At 39.3% G+C, this 21,477-nt stretch overlaps 1 protein-coding gene across 1 annotated transcript in view; it reads left to right on the forward strand.

Annotated features, from left to right (window-relative positions):
* The first annotated feature begins 2,073 nt into the window (after nt 1-2,073).
* The window catches only part of LOC131935993 (influenza virus NS1A-binding protein homolog B), a 57,221-nt gene continuing 37,817 nt past the window's right edge, over nt 2,074-21,477 (forward strand). The window contains exon 1 of the mRNA XM_059292788.1: nt 2,074-2,228. The gene's annotated coding sequence lies outside the window, so the exon portion shown is untranslated. The remainder of the gene's footprint in view (nt 2,229-21,477) is intronic.

The following is a 21,477-nucleotide window of genomic DNA, read 5'->3' on the forward strand; positions in this document are numbered from 1 at the left end:
GACTCAAAGACGTCTTAGAGTCCAGGATCTGAGCTCAAGACTTCCATGTTGGCAGACTTTAGCTTTAACGCATCCCATATATTCTACATTAGTTTTATAACAAAGTTTCAGACGAGGAGTTAAATTCCTCTCTGACACTGGTAAAAAGAGGTTTATAAAATGGGCTAGCACACATGTGGAATTAATGATCACCATGTTTAAATTTTCTGGATTAGTGGGATGCTTGCTTTCTTATTATCTGCTCTTCCCCCCCCCCTCTACTACTTTAATAGAATATTAGACTGACAAATATAGCTTCAAATTCAAGACTCCTGCTTTAACACATTTAAGTAGTGTTAAAATCGATCCTTATGGATGGAGTGGCCTAGATGGAGAGGTAGGCTGCTAACCCGTATGTCTCATGTTCAAATCTGGGTTCAAGCAAATAGACTGTTCCTTAGTCAACCCAGCTCTGATGGGTACCTAACTCATGTTAGGGAAAGTAAAGGTGGCTGGGCATAGTACTGACCACACTGTCCATTCATATGCTGAGGTCACAGAAACAGGTGACTACTTCCCTTGCCCCATAGACAGTCAGGTTTGGAAGGAAACTTTGTTACTTAATATGGATCCAGTTTCCTGTTTGTAAAGTTTAACTGAATAAACACCCAGGTTAAATTTAATAGATCAGCATGTAATTGTAAGACAATTATAAATACTTTTCAGATGGTGTTCCCAGTTTTAAATTTGGATAATCTTGCTGTCTTACTACACTTACACACTAACAATATATTTAATTGAATGTTAACATTTTTTGTATCTATCCAAATCTAAGTGGGTTGGGGTGATGTCTTTTTTGTTTTGTTATATGGGATAGGGTTTAGTATAGACTACTATAGACCTATGTCAATTAACATTGCATTTGATTATCTTTACTCCTAAATTTACTAAATGTTTTTTTTTTCCATTAGAATGGTCTGATGCATTTCAAACCTCAAAAATTATTAATTAAGGCTTAGGCCTAACAACTAACAACTTGTGTAATTAGTGATTTTCCTAAAATTTACATGGTTTTGCATTCATTTTTAAAAAGTCAAATTTTTGTATTAAATGCAAACAATACTTTATAAAATGAATACATATAATCAGTGGCATAGCGAGGTCGGGTGTCACCCGGTGCGGCACTTAATGGTGTCACCCCCCCCAGAGGCATAGAGAATCTTCCCAGGGACAAACTTTCAAATTTTCGATTTGCACCCCCTCCCCCTCAAACTTTCGATTTGCACCCCCCCCCCCTCAAGTTTTCCATTTGCACCCCCCCTCAAGTTTTCCATTTGCACCCCCCCCCCCCTTAAACTTTCCATTTGCACCCCCCCTCGAGTTTTTCTCTATATATTTTGCTATTTTTTGCCTTGGTGTCACCCCCCTAAATGGTGTCACCCGGTGCGGTCCGCACCCCCGCCCCCCCCCCTCGCTACGCCCCTGCATACAATTGTTTATTGCAAAATTCATTATCCCATAGTGTCATTCACACTAAGCCACCGTACCGTTACTAAAAGATGCGGACTTCATGATTAAAAACGAAAAATATAAATTGTTTTTAAATATCAGGGACAGTAATTGTGTAATATTAAAAGTACTTATAATTTATGTTACTTCCCTTGATGTCAGCAAAAAAATAATTAGCCAACTAAAAACATGAATACATTATTTTAACCCTTAACTATCTGATACTTTCCATTAAGACTAATAGTATAGAATCTCTAGATCTAGATAATCATATTGTATTTGGAGTTGACAGATCTAGACTCTAGGCCTACTCGCTGATTAAGCTAGTTTATAAACAAATAAACATCGATAAAAACATTCTTTTTAAAATCCTTGTGTTGATTTATTTCAAATTATGGAAACAAAACCTACGAAGTAGACAGAAATTTAGTTCTAAATCTCTTGTAATTTGTTAATTTTTTTTTAATTAATAGTACAATAACAGAACAAATATTTAAATATATCAAAGTGAGCTACAAAGATGAAGTTAAAGAAAGATAGATAAAGATAGATAATTCTCTTTACTTTCTTGTTGGCGCGCAAGTCGATCTCTATGACATGCGCATGTTATTGTTAAAAGTTATCGCAAAATAAATGAATGACAATTTTATCTTTTCATCATAAGTTCAACATAACAGCATCATCGAACCAAAACGTTATTATTTTTACGGAGAATGACAAGATTGACGCATTTTTTTCTGGTAAGCCAGCTACTCTACTTTCTAGATTTAACTGTAAGATCTGTAATACTAGATTCTACTAGACTAGATCTAGACTAGAATCTAAAATTAGCCAATATATTCTGTTTATTCTATTGTCACTATTTAAAAAGTATTTTAGGCCTAACTATTAAACTAATCTAAGACTATAGCTTGCAGATCTAGATCTAGATCTAGATCTAGATTTTAGATCTAGAAATCTCAGTAGCTAGCTAGCTAGACATCAGATAGACTGGCCTTTTTTAAAGTACTAAATTAAAAATTAACTAAACTAGGCTAGACTCAAGAGTAGTCAAGAGTCAAGTACCGTCCTACATTGACTAGATTCTAGATCTAGCTTCTATCTAGCTAGTTAGTAGTAGTTAGCTAGATCTATCTATATTCTACTTGTCAGTGGCGTAGCGAGATCGGGTGTCACCCGGTGCGGCACTTAATGGTGTCACCCCCCCCCCCCCCCCCCCCCCCCAGAGGCATAGAGACCCTTCCCAGGGACAAACTTTCAAATTTTCGATTTGCACCCCCCCCCCTCAAACTTTCGATTTGCACCCCCCTTGAGTTTTTCTCTATATATTTTGCTATTTTTTGCCTTGGTGTCACCCCCCTAAATGGTGTCAACCCGGTGCGGTCCGCACCCCTCGCTACGCCCCTGCTACTTGTTATTTGAAGATTCTATAAATTAAATTAGTGACTCTGCTAGATTTATAATTGTTTATGAGGCAAATTTAGACTAATTATAATAAATAATAATTATTAAGTATTAGTAATTAAGTAAGGGCTTACTTCCACAGAGAGGAGGGTGGACACTGGTCAAAGTGTATGTTTTTAGATCTAGATCTAGATATCTATATCAAATATATTTTTTCTATTCTGTTGTGGAGGGGGGAGGGGAGGATGCAACATGGGCATGTAAACATCTAAAATAAAAAAAAAAATACTAAAAATAATAATTAAATAAATTGAACTATTAATATGACTTTACAAAGGTGTTTGAATGGTAGAGCGCTCTACTGCTAACCTGGAGACTCTAGTTTGGATCCCAGATTTGGGTCTGTAAAATATCTGAGTCCACCCTGATCTGATGGGTACCTGACTAACATCTGGGAAAGTATAGTGGCTGTTCACAGTGCTGACCACACTTTCTTTTATGCAGAGGTCACAGAAACAGGTGTAGTGCTTATACATGTATGTATAAATATAAACACACTATACATGTGTAGAGGTGTAAATAAAAATAATCTAGAGGTGTAAATAAAAATAATCTTAAGGCCTGTATCCCCAACTTCTTTTCCCACTTGGGGGGGGGGGGTGGTTTCCAGTTTAACATTTGGATTATGGTGTTACCATTCTCTCTTCTCAGAGTGTGCCCAATCCATCCTTATTTGTGGCCTTTAATATCCCTGTCTATTGGCAGTTATTTGACATTTTTGCTGGCTGTTTTATCTTTAAGATTCATCACACACATCTATTTGTCAAGGACTGTTAATATTGTACCCCTCCAGTCATTTGTTCCATAAAGCAGTACTGCCTTGACATTTGTGTTGAAGATTCTTATCTTTCTCCAGGATGACAAGCTGTGCAAATCCATATGAGGTGTAGATAATCACACTTTTAAAATGTTAATCTAACAGCTGTTTTTCTACAAGACAAATTTATTTTTTAAAAATAATTAAACATTTTTTATTAATTTGTCTTGTAGAACATCTGTTAGATTTACATTAAAAATAAAAACAGAATTTATTTTATCTTGATAAACTAAAACATTAAACACGGTCATTAGACATAATGTAGGCTTGTACTCTGGCATTGAAATAAAAGGCACATATTAAGCAAAATATTCAGCAGCATTGGGTAACAAAAACAAAAATGAATTAGTCCATGTGTTACCAAGTCTGTCACTCATCAAGTCCACAGCTGTGATGCTGTTGTGACATCAGGGCCTGTAGCACATGGCAGCAGGGCATGCCACAGATAGATTTCATTGTTACAACTTAAAGTGTGTTGGGGTTGCATATTGTTATACTCTATTATTTTAGGAATGTTTAGGCTTAGTATAATGCTATTCAGACCTACATATCCATGAGTTTGGGTGGTAGAGTTCACTACTGGTCACCTTAAAGTCTCGAGTTAGGTTCCGAGTTTCTTTCAGGCCCCCCGCCCCCTGTAAAAAATCTGAAAGAAGCATTGTTTAGGTTTCTGGGAGCCAACCAAGCTCTGATGATTATATAACTTAATGAAAGTAAAGGTGACTGGGCATAGAACTGACCACACTATCCCTACATATGCAAGGGTCACTAAACAGTTGAGCCTGGGCCCTACTTAATCTGTCATTTTTTATCCTCAAGTTAAAAAGAGTAACTTTTCTTCACTATCCAAGGGGGCAGGTGATGTACATGTTATCTATAGGGTCAAAGCAGATAGTGGAATCAGCACAATGCCCAACTGTACCTTTCCTTAACTTTCACAGATTGTCATGTAATCATTTGAGCTGGATAGACTTAGAGATTTGCCATAGGTTTAAAACCAGGAAGTATCCTCAAGACTATATTTCATGTTTTCAAGAACACTGTTGGGTTTATATTTATATCTTGAGGTTTTTTGATGATTTATTAGCTGAAATCTGTGTTGCTTGCAGCCATACTTTGCATGCATACTAAATCAGTAAATGGCTAGTGGATGGAAGAGTGAGAATAAGGGAAAGTACAAATAATTTATTCTTACTTCCCCTTACTTTCTGCTTATAGGTTATTTCTATAATAATTTATTAATCTTTTAAGAGTTACTGATAGTTGTTTAAAAATCCTTATTTTAATCAGTGGTTTAATTAATCATCACTGGTAATTTAAATTAAAAAAACTCAACTCCATACTATTTTTAGTGCCTTTCCTAATAATACTAATATAGTGAAGATTCATGTACATCAAAACTCTATCTCTTTAAACCAGTTGACATCAAGGCCCAATCTAATCCCTACCAGTATCCTGCTTGAAATGAGTGAGCTATAAATAATGTTCATGATTCACTTTTGATCATTGCCTTTCCTTCTGTAGCTAAGTAATCATACATTGAATTAATAAAATAGTAAAAATGGTAGTTACATCAAAGATCTTTTTTTTTTATCTTTGTTTTGGGAATTTTTTTTTATTTTTCCATTCTTTGCTGAAATAGTAAAAACAGCATGTTTATATCAAACAAGAAAGTAATTTAGTTTTTTTTTCTTTTTTAGCTCCCTTTGTTCTTGTATAATGTCTGGGAGAAATACTTGGTTTATGTTTTTACAACAAAGGCTGTGCTGTAGGTTTATAACTCCGCACAGCTTGGAGACAACATTACCTCCCTTGTCCGTTAAGTTTTCCCCCCTATTAGCTCAGTGCATATAGCAGTTGGGAGTTGTCCTATTCTCCAGAGCAGGTAGGACATCTCTACCGTGGCTAGTGATGTATCACCTGTTGCTGAATAGCTAAATATAGCTATTTTTGTCAAGATTAGGAAACCTTCTTGGGATTTGTCTCCCTTTTGCAATTTTCAACCCATGTAAAATTTAATGAAAATGTAGAAATCTCTTTTTTTAACATTTTAAACTAATTATAGTTGATTAATTTGCCCGCATGATTCATTTTCTTGTCACATCAGATTCGTGTTAAGGGAGATAATGTCAGTGTGTTGTCACACTTGGTCAGTGGTTCTCAAAATGGGAGTCACACATGTAGGGGAGTGATGCGCGTCTCTTGTCTCCCATCCCTTCCCTGGGACATCACTAGACGGAATTTTATTATCAAAGTTTATTGGCCTATTTGGGAATGTAATCATAATTATATTCCCAATCCTCTGACAGTTAAGTTTTTTTTTGTTACGAAATAAGCTAGGCTTTGGAGTAAGCGCCACTGTTTTATTTGTAAAACTGGAGGTGTGGTAGGAGAACAGTTTGAAAACCGCTAGTGTAGAGTGTACATTTGGGTAGGTCACTGTCTGGCTGTAGAGGTCAACAACCCTGTCACAAGATTATATTTCCACACTTTTCATCGTGGTGCTTGTTAGCCTGTGGTGTAGCCGGTCTGGAATAATCTAGAAGGCACGAGTGATCTGGGGCAGCCTGGCATCCTACGTGCCGTCAACGGCCCGGTGACGTCACGCCCTGGTGACGGAATGAAGCAGTTAAATCACTGCTGGGGTCTAACGTGCGCCTGTATTTAAGTTTAATTAGGGGGAACTGCTTTAAAGAGGGACTGGGCGTGAATAAGGTTGAATCTGTTCCGCTACCTTAAAGATGTGTTCTGACCCCAACAGGCGAGGTTATAATCCCATGGGCTTTTAAATTTAAGGTTAGGGATTAATTATACACATTAGCAGGATTGCGATTCATGGGAATTGTTTGTTCAATTATATATCCACGCTTGACTGAATCTGACGACAAAATATCGGACAAAAAAAGTATTTTTTCGCCTACTTGTTCTGTTCATTAGAAAAAAAATACCACATACAAATCTGTGTTAGATACACCCCACCCACCCACCCACCCACCCACCCACCCATCACTCAATGTATGCTGTCATCCATTTTTCTTAACACTGGTGTAACGCTAGGATCTCAAAAAAATTGAAATATGAAACCAAAGCTTCTTTAGAAATTTAACTCCGGTAAGGGGGGGGGGGGGAATTTGAAATTGGTTAGCGGGTAATTATAAAAATAGTAAACTGTAAAAGGGGGTGGGGAGGAGGGTGTCTGAAAGAAAAATAAGTCATGTGTTGCTATCATGTCCTTAAGTACACATGTAAAAGTAAAGTTCCCTTTTCAAACCTGACGGTCTATAGGGCAAGTGAATTAGAGTTCACTTGTTTCTGTGACCTCTACCTATCAGAGTTAGGTGGACTCAGGGAAGGTGTACTGACTTGAACCTAGATTCGAACTTGAGACTTACGGGTTAGCGGCCCAGCTCTCTACCGCTAGACCACTCCGTCCCTACACAAGTACTACCAGGCATTTAACTCCTTCCAAAATTTGAATAGGTTTTTGTGGTTGTTAAAGACTATTTTGACAGACTCTAACTTAAAGTCTGCAGCCCAGGTCAAACAATGTAACGGCAGTCATCCCCCCATGTGTTGCCTACTTCTGCTATGGTGGGTTCATTGCATAAGAACACTGTCAAACAATGTAACGGCAGTCATCCCCCCATGTGTTGCCTACTTCTGCTACGGTGGGTTTAATGCATAAGACCACTGTGTTGGCTTATTCATCCCTGGCCGTGACAAGCATTCACACATGATTTCTTTATCACTGGGTTTTTTTTTCTATTCATGTTTAATTGACGTCACTGGTTGAAAGGGCGCTAGTCGTAAAACCAGTCTTGTTTGAAGATTTGACATACTTGACGGTGGAGGGCAGTTGTGACTAGTGTTTCTTTCAGACTTTTTCTCGTGTGGGGGGGGGGGGGGGAACGACACACGACGATACACTGTTAAAAGTATATATTTTCTATATCAATTCCAGTTCGGTGGGGGGGGGGGGGGGGGCGGTTGTGACGCCAGTCATATTTTACTGGTTAAAAATATCATCGATGGTTTTTTCAAATGAACATCTGTAAAAAATATATTTAATAAACCGGGAGTGATCTCCCCTAAACTTTCTCGAATATTCTTATATAAAATAACAGGGGATGGGAACTCGGGCTATAGACATGATTTTTAATCCATTTTAAATACTTAAAGTTTTAAAAATAGAATAAAATCTCGTAGACAAATTAATTGCACACCAAGTGAACGCCAAATAAAAAAGCGCATAATAGTGCGCAATATTATTAGTACTTTTAAAATTTACATTAGTTTTTTGAGAAATCGGAAGTAGCGTAAAGTACTACTTCCAGTCAACGGAAATTTCTCAAAATTTAACAGAAGGTAGAGAATTAGATCTTTTACTTACATGTGAAATTTCATTTATCTATCTGAAATAGTACTCAAGTTATAGGCTTTTGAAAAATTCAAAGTAGGAAAAGTACCACTTCCGGTTATCGGAAATCGCTCAAAAGTTGATACGGATCTACGATTTTGATAAAATACTTATATATGAAATTTCATCAACCTAGCTGTAACGGTACTCAAGTTATCGTGTTTACACACGGACAGACAGACAGACACACACAGAGACATACGGACAAGATTGCAAAATTATGTTTTTCCGTATCAGTGAGGTGTAAAACGTCGAGATTTGTAAAAATCTCGATTTTTTTTTTTGCACGATTACAAGACTTTCTCTATACTTCGTATATACGAGAAAGTAAAAATCAAATTCCACACGCGTTAAGTAGCAGATTTTATTTTCGGGCTTTTGTCACATATAGTATGAGTAGTTTACACGAGATGCTAAAATTTTACAAGTTCTTGTGTTATATATTCAGGGGTGCAGTCTAGTTTTAGATTTGGTTTTAAAAGCTCTGTTAACATTGAGACATTTTTGTATATGGTCAATTTAGCTTCAGACGTTACATAGGCTTTGTTAAGTACTTATAAATGTTTCACATGATTTCTCTAGACTTCATTGTCTAATTAGTTAAGTTTCCCAGGATTTCTCTAGACTTCATTGTCTAATTAGTTAAGTTTCCCAGGATTTCTCTAGACTTCATTGTCTAATTAGTTAAGTTTCCCAGGATTTCTCAAAACTTCATTGTCCAATCTGTGAAGGTTCACAGGATTTCTGAAGTTTTTATAGTCCAATCTGTGCCAGCCAGTCAGTACCCACTGGAGCACAGCTATCGGTTTTAATTTCCCAGACCGTATCCCGGGTGACCGCCCCTGATCCTTCTCCTGAGATTGGCATTAGTCATAAAGACTTATAAAAGAGCAGTAGATATTCTAAAAGAAAATACCAGTGGTGTATATTTAAACCTGATCAAACCCCCCACCCCTCCCCCATATACACACCCATCGTACATATTGTAATGAAATAATTTTTGGTCCACCCAGCCTAAACTCATCGTTCAATAGGAGGATGGTGTGTGTGGTCTGGCCCTGATATTATTGATGCATCTTGTGATTCCTCTACTTATCCATTCACAAAGCCCTTCTTCTACCACTGGCCTGCGTGCCGCCGATAGATAATCTGTACATGCATAATTCAATAGGTCAGAATTAGACGGGTCCCTTGGGTCAAAATATGCGGGGATTGGTCTAGCGTAGTAATTGGGCTTTTGTCTAGCGCAGTAATTGGGCTTTTGTCCAGCGCATTAAAGTGTGCATTTTTCTAACACATTAAAGTGGGCTTTTGTCTAGCGCTGTCTGGCGCAGTAATTGGGATTTATTTCTGGTGCATTATAAAGTGGGCTTTAGTCTAGCGTATTATAGTGGGCTTTTGTCTAGCGCATTAAAGTGGGCTTTTGTATAACGCAGTAATAGGGCTTTATTCTAGCGCATTAAAGTGGGTTTTGTCTAGCGCAGTTATTTGGCTTTTGTCTAGTGCAGTAATATATTGGGCTTTAGTCTAGCGCAGTAATTGGGCTTTTGTCTAACGCATTATAGTGGTCTTTTGTCTGGCGCATCAAAATAGGCTTTTGTCTGCGGGAGTATATTGGCCTAGAATTGTTGTGAAACCACCATTTGGTCACTACGGTGCTATTGAACGTATCAGATTGATAACACCCCTTCATCGATCAACGTCAACCACAAATGGTCAACAATACTCGGACCTGCGCTGCGCTGTACAAGTAACGTGTGATTTGATATTCCACCTGCTATCTGTAGAGTAAATATCTGTGACCTTCACCTTGGCGAGCTAAGCACAAACATCGTGTTTAGCCTGTGACGTAACACACCGAACACCTCAAGGTCACCGAACTAGGCCGTGTTTGTCCGTGTCTTATCCGTGTCACCCTCAGACGACAGTTGCCCCTGTGGATTAGGCTTTAGCTCGGCTTTAGGGATTAGGACGTCGCCTCTAACACCGTCACACAGAGAGGTCGTTCATCATTGACATACAGATGCATATTTCATTGATATGTAAAATAAAGTTCCCCCCTCCCTTTTTCCCCCACCCCTCCCTTTTTCCCCACCCCACCCCTATACACACATTACAGTTTCTAACTACAGATAACTCCCATCTCAAAACACGGCAAACACTGTTAACTGGGTTTGAATAAAAATGTGAGGGGGAAGGTTGTAGGTATCTCACACACATACCCTATCTATCCATACAAGTGTACAGTCGACAAGTCAACACACACACCCTACCTATCCATACAACTGCTACAAGTGTACAGTCGACAAGTCAACACACACACACCTATATCTATCCATACAACTGTTACAAGTGTACAGTCGACAAGTCAACACACACACCTATATCTATCCATACAACTGTTACAAGTGTACAGTCGACAAGTCAACACACACCTACATCTATCCATACAACTGCTACAAGTGTACAGTCGACAAGTCAACACACACACACCTATATCTATCCATACAACTGTTACAAGTGTACAGTCGACAAGTCAACACACACCTATATCTATCCATACAACTGCTAAAAGTGTACAGTCGACAAGTCAACACACACACCTTATCTATCCATACAATTGCCACATACAAGTGTACAGTCGACAAGTCAACACACACACCTATATCTATCCATACAACTGCTAAAACTGTACAGTCGACAAGTCAACACACACACCCTATCTATCCATACAACTGTTACAAGTGTACAGTCGACAAGTCAACACACACACACCCTATCTATCCATACAGTTGCTACATACAAGTGTACAGTCAACACACACACACCCTATCTATCCATACAATTGCTACATACAAGTGTACAGTCAACAAGTCAACACGCGTGCCCTCTACTGTGTACACACGTCCCTTTTATCCTTGGCGTTTCGTAATTAGAAGAAGATTAATTATACTAATAACAACACGTCAGAACAACTTCCACATATTAAAAGATAGGTGTGTTCATTTACGTCATCAGATAAAAAAAATCTTGATGTCTTTTGATGTGTTGAAATTGGATATCTTGCGCACCGTCTTGTTCATTCAACTAGCGAGCCAGTCCAATAACGTCATTTATTAAATCGCATATTAAAGCTCTTTACCTCCTAAATTTTCTTTGTAAAATGACGAAGTCGACAGTGTATATGGGTTTGATAACCAAAGCGCTTACAAAAAGCAGGCGACGGAGTGTTCTAGCGGTAGAGAGCTGGACTGCTAATCCATAAGTCTCGAGTTCAAATCCGGGTTCAAGTCAGTGAGTCCACCCTGTGGAGTTCACAGAAACAAGTGAACTCTACTTCACCCACTAGACCGTCAGGTTTGAAAAGGGAACTTTAACAAAAAACAACTGTTGTTTGAACAAAATATTCATTAATAAAGTCAGTGTTGCAAAGTGCGCGATAGCATGAAGGGGAGCGCAACACTACTTTTGATAGTTTATCATGTGCATTTAACTCAGGAAACTAAAGTAAGCAGTGTCAACCGTTATGGTTTTAATTTAGATTGACCCTCATTCATACACGTGTTTACAATAAGATATCCCAGCCCATAGGTCGTAAACAACACTAAACTACGGAGACCATAACGATCAATGTGGCCGGTACAAAATATTATCCCTGGCGTTGTTTTTATCGCCTCCCTGTATGAAATGGAATCTTAACACTTTATTGTTTGTTGCCTCCCTGTAAGAAATAGAATCGCCAGCTTTTAGTTGCCTCCCAGTACGCAAATAAACAGCAGAACCACCAGCTGACCAAGTGAAAGAGGGAGGGGTATCTGTTGCATCCCCGGGACTCTCCAAACAAGCCATGTGCCCCCGCCAACAGAAGCAGCATCCCGAAAAACAACCGACCTGCAGAGTTCGCATCAAGAAAACAAACCCAGAGAAGAGATACCTGTGTCTAGGCCGGCATTCCGTGCTTGGCGGTGTTAGATAATGGTTGGAGCAAAGCGAAGTCCTCTGGCATTTGCCTTGTGCTTGTCGGTGGCATTTCAGTGGGTTCTTCTTTGATTGCATGGGAATAAACAGCACGTGACTGGCAGAAGTGGATCTGTTGATCTGTTGGGAAGGGGACGCCGATGATTGTTTTGTCGTGTGGAATGTAATATGCCATTAAATGTCATAGGCCCCGTGAAGGTTAAAGGTCATTGAATGACTTGTAATGTTGTGAAGAATTTCTTCATTACTCTTACGTTCCCGCGGTGGTCTTCGCTCGAAGGTTTTTCTATCCTAGTTTAAGCACAGCAGAGCTGGTCTATTTGAACTCCCAGAGAAAGGTCAGCCCTCATTAGTGTTCCTGGTTGGTAGGCGTACTCGTGGCTCTTATCGTCCTTAGACCTTGGCTCTATTATGGAGTTGTGCAATTCTTTTTTTTTTTTAATGTTTGGCTGTCTTGTGTCGTCTGCTACGCAATTAACTAAGCGCCTGCAACCTGTGTTTGTTATTTAAAGGTCTGTTCAGTTAAAAAAAATTCTTACCATTATCAAAATGAGACAACATCGATCCATACTTTAAACATCAGGATATTACTAATGTATAGCAAGTAGAACAACACATATTCACCATTGTGTTGCAAACATAAAACATTTGACAAATATTAACCTTAGCCCCACGGCGAGATTAGGCTTGGTTCGGGCCCCTGGGTGATACTTTTTTGTTGGCCCCTGTGGTTAAAAATTCCTACTAGTAGTTATTGGGACGGCGCATTCTATCGTGTTTTAATATAATCGTATGAATTTACCCACTTATAAGTATTTTTCAAAGATAGAATCAATTAGATCTATTGTTTAGGTCCTATCGTTACACCAGTCACTCGCGACACATGTAACAGGGGGCGTGAATTACATTGTCATGTATAGAATAGAAGACATTCAAGTGGAAACATCGCTTACAGTCTGTATTGTAACACAAGGTGTAAGTCTAGCTACAAAATCTGGAGGTCACTTGTCTTAGTTGCCTGAGAAAATATCTCGACTCCCAACTCGTATTTACATCAGTTATTGGTAAAATTTTGACCAATTCCAGAAACACAAGATCTAGAGAGAAAAAAAAACTTACGTTACATTACGTAACGTTACACTTTGGTCTTCTTTTTAAAAATTTTGCTCGCTTTTTTTCCTTATGCCACAATGCCTGCTTGAGTGGGTGTTTTTGGTCAAATTTTACAGTTCAGTTTCGGCCCATTTCTTAAGCAGCTATTTCTTTATAAAGCTTACTATACATTTCCGATGACAACACAAGAATATATAATTTTCAATCAAATTTAGGACAATTTGAAAACCATAATCCAACATGGCACATCTGGTATTTGGATTCGTGTCGTGAAATAATTTTGCCTACCACGCAGCTTTGTTTTAGTTTATAATATGGATTGATTAATTGCTCATTTTATGGCTGTGTAACACGAAATTCTTTAGCAACCCGCGCAAATAAATTATGACAGCTGGTTCATTGTAATGAGCTAGGGCATATTTAAAAAAAACCCATTTAGAACAGCACGTTCGTCGTCAGCATACCCACACAAGAGGAATTCAGTTTTGAGACTGATTGGGGGATCTAACTAAACACACCGAGACAACCAGGACCACTCTATATAACCCCATCAGTTATCTGGGTCACTGTTATCGGAAACCATAAAATCGGGAGCCCTTTATTCGGGGGTTTCTTTTAAGACTATTTTCTCTGCTCGTGCATCGAGTACTGCTGTACTGCTGTACACAGTTGTTTTTGTTTTTTTTACTAAAGTGTGCTGTTTGCTTCCTTCGCTGACAAAATCCCAGCACCCTATTGAAAAAACACATAAAAACGATTCTTACAGTTTGGTTTTAAATTAAATCTATATCTCCATGCCGCTTGTTTTGATTAATTCAAACAAAGCACATTTTTATAAAGAAAGGATTAAAAACAAATGAGTAGGCGGTAAAAAAAAAATTCGCCATTGTTAAAAATACAAATAAGGCTTTAGAGCCAAAGCCCCTGGGCTGTTGCCCGATTAGCCCTTCCCCCCCCCCCCCCTTTCTTTCTTCGTTCGTGTGTACTGTCGCCAGCCTTCATTAATGACTTGTTCTGAGCACTAAAACCAGTTGTAATTTCTCGCTCGCAAAAACAAAGTCAGTTTCCGATCAGTTATTATTTCAGCATCTTATGTTTTAAAATTTAGACCGCGGTTGTTTTTTTTTTCGATTGCGAAAAACAAAAGTAATCCTGTTTCTTAGTGCTTGATATTTCTTTAACCTGTTTCGTTCAATGGTCTTGTCGTGCTCTTGCACTAGATTTCATTTCCGTACCGGCACCACAAAAGACAGGCCCACCGATTCAGATTGATCTGTATCGATTACATGAAGCATCGGTTGCAAAGTGGCTTAGCCTACTCCGATGTTCTTCTAGGCATAACTCGGCTCCTCGTTCTTGGCCCACATTGAAGGAATGTGTCTTTTGTTAGTTGGGCGTTTCGATGTGTCAAAATTGATCGGGTAAGATCAGGGCCTGACCACTGGGTTTACCGTCTGGTTCTAATGTGTCTTTTGTTACTTGGGCGGTTCGATGTGTCAAAATTGATCGGGTAAGACCAGGGTCTGACCACTGGGTTTACCGTCTGGTTCTGCAAGTTTTCTAAAGCCATCCATAAAAAATTAGTGTCTGTTGTTGTGCCAATATTTAAGCTCCAAAACAATGACCATGCCACTCACAGATAAAATCGACTAAATTATACGTCGCTGTTTAATATTTTCTCTTGGTGTCTCAAACCCGGGTTCTTTCTTTTTGAACGATTAGCCAATATTTTCTGTTGTGGTTTTAAAAGCTGACGTTGCTATATTAATATGAAGCTACTCATATTTTGAGTTAGTTTCTAACGCCTACGATTATTATATTATTATGGCTGGCCAATATTTGCTGTTGTGGTTTAAAAACTGGGGTTATTATATTATTATGACTAGCAATATTGTCTGTTAGTTTCCAACCTGCAATTATTATTGTAATATTATAGATCTAATTACTTAGCCAATATTTGCTGTTGTAGTTTTAAAAGCTGGCGTTATTATATTATTATGACTAGCAATGGTCTGTTAGTGTCTAGCCTGCAATTATTATTGTAATATTATAATTACTCAGCCAATATTTGCTATTTAGGTTTAAAACCCGCCGTGCTATAGTCGTATGGACTCGAACAGTACCAAACTTTAATCTTTTACACAACATTACGGTGGGCGTACATTAACAACTGCACGGTGTGATTATCGTTGATAGACCCCCACCTCACATGCCTGAATACTTTGATATTGACCGGGTGACCTTCTAGTTAGTTTCTTTGTCTCTTTGTTTCTGTCTGTTTTTACTTACTTGGATGTTGTTAAACGTAACAAGTTTCGATTGCCGCAGTTTTCTTTGTCCGTGCCGGGAGTGGAACGCTGCTGGGAGTTTATCGAGCTCAGCCATCTCGGTAAGATAATCGGCTTACAATTAGATGGCTCGTCACGGCATCTAGCCACACCCTTGGTGGAACACTTTAATGTGATACTTGGTATAGGTGGTAGAGGAACATGGCACAACTTACAGCCTGGCTCACCTTACACAGAAAGCTGAAACACCTTGCAGAGAAAGCTGAAACACCTTGCAGAGAAAGCTGAAACACATAACAGAGAAAGCTGAAACACCTTATAGAGAAAGCTGAAACACCTTATAGAGAAAGCTGAAACACCTTACAGAGAAAGCTGAAACACATAACAGAGAAAGCTGAAACACCTTACAGAGAAAGTTGAAACACTTTACAGAGAAAGTTGAAACACCTAACAGAGAAAGCTGAAACACATTACCGAGAAAGCAGAAACACCTTACAAAGCTGAAACACCCTACAGTTACAGAGAAAGCTGAAACACCTTACAGTTACAGAGAACTCTGAAACACCTTGCAGAGAAAGCTGAAACACCATACACATTTTAAAGACATTCGAACAACGATTTGTATTGTACCCCAGTCTGATAGCCCCCCTCCACCCCCCTCCCCCACATCATTCATTTAAATTAACAATTGAATGCACAATGCAGTTAGCTGCCCCAATCTACTTGTCTCATGTAAATGAGAAGCTTTCAGCCCTGCTTCGATCATCCTTTCACGTCGCGATTGATCTTGTAATGATTTTGAAATCGATTAATCTCCCCCTTGATTAAGCCTTTCTCCACGCATCCGTCGGATTATGCCTTGAAGCAGGTTCAATCCGGATTATCGGAGCAGATGAGGGAGGATAAAGAAAATTAACTCACTCTGTGTTTAGCGTTGGCGAATTAATTCTACATTTGTCTATTGTTTATAAAATTACATCTTTTTAAAATTTTATTCGAGCAGTTATTTAAAGGTTAAAGTAGTTAAACAAGAATCACCGAATCCATAGGAGAAAGGGTAATTGAAGAAAAAAAAACCATCGATTTATTATCCTGTTTTTCCTATTAAAAACACAATCCTCGCCGTATTAAAAAAAAACGTGTGTATCTCAATGCGCATGTCTGTCTGTATTTGATGCTGTTGCGCATGTCTGTGTGTATTTGATGCTGTTGCGCATGTCTGTCTGTTATTTGAGGCTGTTAGACGGCATGCCACAATCTATGAATAGCCCTGTCGCTAGGCGGGCTCACAGGCTTTAGTTTATAAATAGTTTAAAAATAGATCCCTTATGCACGTGTCAGACCGGCCTTATTGAAGGGGGTCGTGAGTTCTGGTTGGGTTCTAATGGCGGACACCCACGGGGTGTGCGGCCCGTATCAAGTTCTAGTCACAGAGTTTGAAGGTAAAGCAGCACTGTATGCAACATTTAAAAAACCTTCTCTTGGCTTTGTCATGTCTTCTTAGCTGTTAGTTATACCGTACGCCGGGTCAGGCTGTTGTATCATCTCGACTCCTACAATAGTACCATCTGACTCCTACAATAGCATCATCTGACTCCTACTATAGCATCATCTGACTCCTACAATAGTACCATATCGACTCCTACAATAGTACCATCTGACTCCTACAATAGTACCATCTCGACTCCTACAATAGTACCATCTCGACTCCTACAATAGTACCATCTCGACTCCTACAATAGTACCATCTCGACTCCTACAATAGTACCATCTCGACTCCTACAATAGTACCATCTCGACTCCTACAATAGTATCATCTGACTCCTACAGCAGTACCATCTGACTCCTACAATTGTACAATATCCACTCCTACATCACTACCATCTCGAGTCCTACATCAGTACCATCTCCACTACTACAGCAGTATCATCTCCACTCCTACATCACTACCATCTCGAGTCCTACATCAGTACAATCTCGACTCCTACAATAGTACCATCTCGACTCCTACAATAGTACCATCTCGACTCCTACAATAGTACCATCTCGACTCCTACAATAGTACCATCTCGACTCCTACAATAGTACCATCTCGACTCCTAGAGCAGTACAATCTCGACTCCTACAATAGTACCATCTCGACTCCTACAGCAGTACCATCTCGACTCCTGCAGTAGTAATGTCTTGGCACCTGCCCTAGTTACATTGAGCCACAAATTGTCTACAGGACACCAAGTTGTCAGGTATCAATGTACTAGCATGACGTGGTAATTCTCCCGGCAACATACTCCAGGTATGTGTGTGTGTGTGTGGGGGGGGGCAACTTGTGGTGTATACAGGGGTCGTGCGGCTTTGTTGAACAAGTCTGCTAACAATTTCCTCCTCAGTTTAGACGTCATCTAACATGGCGCCAGCTTGATGCGTGAGGGGGCGTGTCTGCTAACAGGGGTAGATAAGTAGATTGGTATGAGTAGTGGTACTTGTTACATTTTGGTGTTCCGTCATACCTCGAAAAGCTGTGTGTGATACTTTAGTAGAGCATCTGACAGAATGAAACAACGTAAAGGGTGTGAAGTAGCCTAGCCACATGTGTTTGTTCAGTGATACCTCGGTTTTCGTCGATAATCCATTAAAAAAAATGATCGGTATAAATCAACGAAATGCCAGGAAATTTTTTAAAAATCCAATAGGCCCTCCATTGATTGATTTACCCTGGACCAAAATACACAAATTAAACACATTTGATAAAAACAAAAAGTATTCACTAATACTAAATAATTAGTACAAAAATTAAATGTCTTAAAGGATAATTAAAGATTTAGCATGGCGTTTATGTGTTTGATGAATGTGTTTAGTTACGGTAACGTGATAAGACAGACAGGAGGGAAGAGTAATCCCTCGATGATAATTGATTTAGGGACTTTTCTTTGATTACACGATTAGTTCTGTCCGTGTACACTCAACACTTGTTTACCAGCAACACAAAAATGATGGAGTAGATCAGGGGTCTCCAAACTTTTCAGTCCGAGGGCCGCATTAACTATCAAATTTCAGTTCGGGGGCCAGTTTCTTCTTTATTTTTCTGGTCAAAGTTCCTCAGCCATAACCAACAAACGTTTTTTCCGTGGACAAAAAGATCTCCGCGGGCCGGATGAGAGGACATCGCGGGCCGCATCCGGCCCGCGGGCCGTAGTTTGGAGACCCCTTGAGTAGATCAACAATTTCAACATGTTATAACTCGCAGTAATTTCATTTGGTGCATCTCTTCAGAGCCTCCTTTCCCTCCCCGAAAAACGGAAAAACGGCTACCTCCCTCCCCCCCCCCCCCCAACGAAAATAGAATTTATATAGAAATGTATACTTTTACCAGTGTCGCACCCCCTGAAGAAAAAAGTCTGAAAGAAACACTGTTTGGGGCTAACTGTACTGTTAGCTCCTGTCATCAATTAATGACATTTAGGTTAACTGTACTGTTAATATATGTTATCAATTATGACATTTAAGTTAACTGTACCTTTAGCACCTGTCATCAATTAAAGCACATGAAAACACGAGAAAGCAGGGATTGTTTTACTGCACGCACGGCCGTCGCTTACAAAGTGTACAAACGTGAGCAGGACATCACGTGATCTCCTGCTCACGTGAGCCGTCCTTTGTTGACGCTATTTTAGGAAAGGTCGCGTTGCTCGTTTATTACACCGACGAAAACCGAGACATAAACTAGGGATACCTCAGGTATTACATAATTTGTATTCACCCATGTGTATTACATTGGTGAATAAAGTTCACTTTGAGATCTTACGTTAGTGACCATTTGTTTCTGTGACATCAGTATTTAAAATGACTGGGTAGTCAGCACAGTGTCCAGCCGCCTTTACTACATTAAATTCCAGGTAGGTATTCATCAAAGTTTTGTGAAATCATGTGTTAAGGGTCGCAACAGTATGGACTCCAATCGGGGTATCGAACTTAATATTCTCGGGTTAGCATTCGAGCGCTCTTGCACTCGACCCTTACATGAACATAGATAGCAGATGGTATCTGGTACTCTACTGTTTATATCTGCAGCATTCTGATGCTTTCTAGCTGAAATTGCGCACATAGCATATTAATTTGGTGTATTGCATGACATTGGCCTGGGCAGCCTTATAAGAAAACACCTGTGTATTAAATGATATTGTCCTGGGCTGCCTTATATGAAAGCACCTCTATGTATTACATGACTTTGGCCGCCTTATATGAAAACACCCGTATGTACCGGCCTATCTGTTACGCTGCTCACACCCCTACTTCGACCTGATTCCTTCAGGTACCACATGGGAAAACATTCCTGAGAGATCATTGATTGGGAGGTACCGGGGGAGGGAGGGGGTGCTTTGTCTTTTGCTTTCACCTCGAACGTGCAGGAATGCTGAGCAGTTAGCCCCGTGGGTCAAGGTCGATGATATTAAAATATGTCTGACAGTTGACTCATATGGGCTGATTGTAAACAAACGCCGGAGCACTTTATCGAAATTAATAAAATATGCAGGCAAAAACAATGGCATGCACACATATCCCAGTATGCAAAAAATCAACGAAGCATATTTGCACAACAAAATGAAAATATTGCTTGTATAGAAATTTCTTAATGTTGGTACTAAAATTAATGCAAAAAATTAAATCATTATTCCTGTGTGGTCATATCAGAATGATAACAGTTTTAAATTAAATACTGCAGTTTCGTTCCAAATAAATTCTGTGTATTGAATAATATTTAAACGTATTTTATAACTAATTTTTAGTTATTTTTATTAAAGTTCTTTTTATACTACTTCACTCTGCATACATTGTTTTGAGGCAGTATTCTTTATTTTTTATTGCAATGTAAAACGAGTGATGCGTTTTCCATGTGTACTAAGTTTTCAGTGATGGAAAGGGCTGATGAAATCACAGACTGACGTATGTAAACATCAGTGAACATTAGCACGTTTGATCTCATTGGTTGGCGCAATCACAGAAGTGTAACCAAGTCCACGGAGTTCGTGGTACATCTGGTGCCAATCTACGTCTTCAGCACGGTCTGAACTTGCAGGGTTGATGGTGCCAATCTACGTCTTTAGCACGGTCTGAACTTGTAGGGTTGATGGTGCCAATCTACGTCTTTAGCACGGTCTGAACTTGTAGGGTTGATGGTGTCAATCTACGTCTTTAGCACGGTCTGAACTTGTAGGGTTGATGGTGTCAATCTACGTCTTCAGCACGGTCTGAACTTGCAAGGTTGATGGTGTCAATCTACGTCTTTAGAACACCTTTAGCACGGCCTAACTTTAGTTTGATGGTGTCAATCTACGTCTTTAGAACACCTGAACTTGCAGGTTGATGCACCAACTCCGTCACAGTTTTGGCCTGGTTTTATATCTCCCAAAACTTATTGTAGCAACATCTTTTAGCTGAGCTATCTACCCCGTCTATCTATATGCTGAATATGTACTTCATTTTCTCAACCACATACCTCATCATTATATCATTATTGATCAACATTCACCATCATATCTCATTATTGACCATCACACCCCATCATATCGTATTGTTAAATATATATACCCCCATCATCCCACTTAGACCACATACCCCATCATCACCTCAATGTTCATTATCCCAGCAGTGTCCCAGATCCCCTCCTTATCCCAATATCGACCACGACCTCATCAATACCCAACACGGGCCACACCCTCCGATTACTCACACCGTTGTTTACTGTCATTTGTTGTAGTCGTGTGTTGGTGTACTTTCCTGCGTGTACACGATGACGTAGCGTTGTCAATGACAACCCTGGCATCGACCGGCTCTAGAAATAGCTGAGCTGGCTCAGGGCGTGTTAAAACTTTGGAGAGTTTGTGTTTGACTTTGTACAGGTGTGGACTGGAGGT

The sequence above is a fragment of the Physella acuta genome, unplaced genomic scaffold (genome assembly GCF_028476545.2).
Source record: "Physella acuta isolate Inbredline_101_S28 unplaced genomic scaffold, ASM2847654v3 ptg000013l, whole genome shotgun sequence".
In the NCBI taxonomy this organism is placed as follows: Eukaryota; Metazoa; Mollusca; class Gastropoda; family Physidae; genus Physella; species Physella acuta.